The sequence below is a fragment of the Onychomys torridus genome, chromosome 6 (assembly GCF_903995425.1).
Source record: "Onychomys torridus chromosome 6, mOncTor1.1, whole genome shotgun sequence".
NCBI lineage: Eukaryota > Metazoa > Chordata > Mammalia > Rodentia > Cricetidae > Onychomys > Onychomys torridus.
In genome coordinates, this window is record NC_050448.1 from 75,797,313 (window position 1) to 75,802,316 (window position 5,004).

Consider the following 5,004-nt stretch of genomic DNA (forward strand, 5'->3'; position numbering starts at 1 on the left):
TTATCTGAGTTACCCCTCAAACATCCAAAAACAAAGGGCAGACAGGATAGACATTCCAGACCACCTGCTGGTCTCCTGAATGAAGGTAAATATCCATATGGAGACACTTTCTAGGCCTTGTGGACAAGGCGAACGTTGGGTACATAGCTTTGTTTCTTGTGAAAATTAAGCTGAGACCCTCCTTTCTTCCTCAGGCCAAATGGCACCCCCAGAGTCCCCCACCAACAATTAGCTCAGAACAAATGGGCTTTTCTCTTACCAGGTGCATTCAAGCTATGATGCAGGTTCCCTAGCTACCCAGCAGACTCACCCCACCAGACCAGAAAGCACAGGGCCGAGGATTGCTGATGGTATGTGTGTGGAGACGGGTCCCAGGAGGAAGAGAGGAAGGAACGAAGATGGAGATAGGAATGAAGACGAAGATGAGGACGAGATGGAGAGAACTCAGGCCTGTGAGAGGACGGAAAGAGAAGGGACAGAGAGGAGCTGAGGATGAGAGCAGCATTGAAGCTGTGTAGATAGAGTATTGCCTCAGAAGAACAAGGTGAGCGGACGAGAGAGTTTCGTCTAAGTAGATTCATTTGATGTCCTTCAGATTAGTATCCCTGCTGCTTGTAGTGTCTTCCCCAGGACTCTGGGAGAAATCTTCTCAGGCTAGGCACCTGAGGGGGATTCAATATCTTTCATCAATATCACACTGCCTTGACTCTTTTTTGGGGGGGGGTTTGTTTTGTTTTCGTTTTTTTGTTTTTTTGTTTTTTTTTGAGACAGGGTTTCTGTGTGTAGTTTTGGAGCCTATCCTGGAACTCACTCTGTAGACCAGGCTGGTCTCAAAATCACAGAGAGCCTCCTGTCTCTGCCTCCCGAGTGCTGGGATTAAAGGCGTGCACCACCTCCACCAGGCCTTGTTTTGACTCTTATAACTTATGTCTTAAAATTGGGCAGTTCAGTACTTGGATCTCCTCCTCCTCTTCCTCTTCCTCCTCCTCCTTCTTCTATATCATGTTGCCTATTCTGGGTCTTGTGACTTTCCTTATAAACTTTGGAACAGCCACAAAATAACTGGTTAAAATTTTGTTTGGTGTTTGTAGTGGTTTGACTAAGATGTCCATTCTAAGTCCCAGACCTTTGAATACATGGTCCCCAGTTGGTAGCTGCTTGAGAGGAAAGTATGTTACTGGGGATGGACTTTGAAGTTTATTTGAGCTAGCCCTCTGCCTCCTGCTGATGCATGTGCCCACCATCATGCCTATGCTTCACCATCATGGACTCTATTACCACTGTAACCATAAGCCGAGTTAAAGACTTTCTTTCATAATTTGCCTTGGTCATGGTGTTTTTTTAACAGCAATAGGAAAATAATTACTATGGTGTTGAATTGACTCTGTAGATCAAACTTGGAAGAATTGACATTTTGACTATATTGAGTCTGTCTATACATGAACACAGACTTCATTTACCTAATTCTTCTTTAATTTCTTTCAACGGAGTTTTGTATTTTTTTCCTAATAGACTTCATACATGTATTTTAGGTATTTCATTTTATTTTTTTTTTAGTGCTAATATAAGTAATAGTATATTTTCAGTTTCAAATTGTACTTTTCATTGCTACGTATAAGGGAGTGATATACTTTCCAGTATTAATCTTGTTCTCTGCAACCTTGCTACAGTCTCATTACTGCTGCTGTTGTTGTTTGTTGAGTTAGATTTTCTATGCAGATGATTTGTGTCCTCTGCAAAAAAGACAGCTGTGTTTTTATTTTGTTACTTTCATTTCCTCTTTTCTTTTGGCATTCCTTAGGACTGCCAGTGTGGTGCTGAAGAAAACTGGGAAGAGGGAATATCATTACTGTGTTCCCAGTTTGAGTGAGAAAGCTTTGAGTTTTTCCATTACTAAGTATGATGTTATCAGTACATTTTTATTGTAGCTTTCTTTGTCAAGTTGAGAAAGTGTTTTTCTAGTCTCAGATAATGAGAACCTTTTTAAAGTTTTGATTTGTTTGTCTGTTTGCATGGTCATTGCAGTACATTGAGCTCCACAGACACAGCACTGGGTCAAGTGAGGGTCAGACAGGTACTGGGCAACTCTGCCTCACAGAAGACATCAATTGATGCAGGCAAAGGAGACCCTAAGAAGCCGAGAGGCAAATGTCTTCCTATGTATTCTTCATGCAAACTTGCCAGAAGGAGCACAGAAGCACCCAGATGCTTGTGTCAACTTCTCAGGGTTTTCTAAGAAGTGCTCAGAGAGGCAGGGACTGTGTCTGCTGAAGAAAAGAAGAAATGGAGACATGGCAAAGGCTGACAAGTCATGTTAGGAAAGAGAAATGAAAACCTATATCCTCCCCCTAAGAAAGGGAAAACCAAAAAGAAGTTCCTCAGCCTTTTTGTCATGTTGGGAGCATCGCCCCCAAACCAAAGGAATACATCCTGGCTTATTCACTGACGATGCTGCAAAGAAGCTGGGAGAGAGAGATGTTTAATCTCCAAAATCACAATCAGTTGGATGAGAGATTTCATACAATCCATTACAAAGCTAGGAGTGATCCATCCTATCACACCATGGGATTGTCAGACTCAAGCTAAACATTGTCCTTGAAGGACTAAGAGAAAAGTATGTTCTAATCCTTGCATAAAGACTCTGCATTCTTTAACTACCATGTGTGGTCTTAAACTACTATGTAATGGCAGTTATATTCTGCAGTCCCCCTATTAAAGAGGACCTGAGAATGTATCCCCAAAAGCATGAGCTTAAAATCTAAGACTGTTATATTACACTCTTTGTTGACTTTATTCCCAGTGAAGGCCATGAGAACACAGATTACAATACTTTGTCTATTTATATAAATATGAGAGCTTAGGAAACTTGACTGTTTAAAAGTATTTTTGATTAGTTGAGCCAGTTTTTATTAAAAGTATGCCACATTTAAAATTAAAGCCAGGGTATATTTTTGTCTACTTTTGTCCCTCTTTAAACAGACACAAGGAAAGAACAGATACCAGTTGTCCGATTCACTGGGTGTTTCTTTATAAAACCCAAACTCATTCATTAGAGTCACATTAATCTGCTTAGCAGTTTAGGGAACAATTGGGCAATTTTATGGGTTTTTTGAAATTATAGTTCTCTTAAAGTGCCAGTGTTTTAAGATAGAGTTCTTGTAATCTGACACACTCTTGTGATGGAATGCTGTTACATAATTTTGACTTGGGTTCTTTCATTTTCATTGGTTTATGTAATTTTTTTTTAAGGCTTGAAGGTTTTAATGTTCTGTGGTGGGTAACAGAAGTCTTAAAGGGATCCTCAGAGAAGCCCCTCTGACTTTAGAAGCATTTCCTGTGGACAATGGAGGGCCCAGCCTTGTCATACTCTGGCTTGCTGATCCACATCTGCTGGAAGGTGGAGAGAGAGGCCAGGAGGGAGCCGCCAATCCAGACTGAATACTTCCACTCAGGAGGAGCAATGATCTTAATCTCCATGGTGCGGGGAGCCAGAGCTGTGATCTCCTTCTGCATCCTGTCAGCAATGCCGGGGTACATGGTGGTACCCCCAGAGAGGACATTGTTAGCATACAAATCCTTGCGGATGTCAATGTCACACTTCATGATGGAATTGTATGTTGTCTCATGAATTCCAGCTGACTCTATGCCGATGAAGGAAGACTGGAAGAGAGTCTCAGGGCAGCGGAAATGCTCATTGCCAATAGTGGTGACCTGCCCATCAGGCAGCTTGTAGCTCTTCTCCAGGGAGGAAGATGAGGTGGCTGTGGCCATCTCATTCTCAAACTCCAAGGCCCTATAGCACAGCTTCTCCTTGATGTCTCGTACAATTTCTCTCTCAGCTGTGGTCACAAAGGAATAGCCTCTTTCTGTGAGGATCTTCATGAGGTCCCATCCAGCCAGGTCAAGACGCATGATAGCATAGGGCAGTGCATAGTCCTCATAGATGGGGACATTGTGGGTCACACCATCCCCTGAATCCAGAATGATGCCTGTGGTGTGGCCAGATGTGTAGAGGGAGAGTACAGCTTGAATGGCGACATACATGGCAGGGACGTTGAAGGTTTCGAACATGATCTGGGTCATCTTCTCCCTGTTGGCCTTGGGGTTCAGGGGGGCCTCCGTGAGCAGGGTTGGGTGCTCTTCTGGTGCTACCCGCAGCTCACTGAAGAAGGAGTGGTGCCAGATCTTTTCCACGTCACCCCATCACGGTGATGATGTCGTGTCCAATGGGGTATTTGAGGATTAGGATCCCATGTTTGCTCTGAGCCTCGTCCCCCACATAGCTGTCTTTCTGGCCCATTCCCACCATTACACCCTGATGGCGGGGGCAGCCCACAGTGGAGGGGAAGACATCCCTGGGGGCGTCATCTCCCACAAAGCCCGCCTCACACAGGCCAGGGCCATTGTCGCACACAAGGGCCGTGGCCTCTTCTTCACACATGGTGGGTGTGGCTGAGTGAGCTGGAGGCTGGAGGAGTACAGAGGGTGTGAGAAGTCCTTCTCCGGTTTACGTAATTTAAGGAAGAATACTGAACACGAGTCCTGGATGATACTAATAAACTAATAATTGCAGAGGTTTAAAAACTTTTTTTTTGCATCTATTGAAATGATCTTGTAATTTTTCTTCCTTCGCTGACTGAGGAAGAAAAATCGCAAGACCATTTCAAGAGGACTATATTGATTGACTTTTAAGTATTGAACCAGTCTTGCAAACCTGGGATACGTCCCACCAGGTTATGCTGCACACGTCTTTTTCTACATTGTTGGAGTCGCCTGTAGATAGCTTGTGAAGGTTTTTATGTCTGCACTCAGGAGAAAGTACTGACTTGTGGCTTCGTTGCTGTTGTTCGGACGTCTTGTCTTGGCTAGCCTATGGTTTATCTATGAAGTAGCTTGACTGTATCCTCTGAATGAGATTTCAAAGAACTGGTACAGTTTCCGTATCGAGAGCTTGACAGAATTCACTGTATGTCCATTTGGGCTCAGTGCTGTCTATCTTGGAAG

At 43.6% G+C, this 5,004-nt stretch overlaps 1 pseudogene; it reads right to left on the reverse strand.

Annotated features, from left to right (window-relative positions):
- Positions 1 to 3,321: 3,321 nt before the first annotated feature.
- On the reverse strand, positions 3,322 to 4,441 carry LOC118585860 (annotated as a pseudogene).
- Between the last annotated feature and the right edge of the window lie 563 nt (positions 4,442 to 5,004).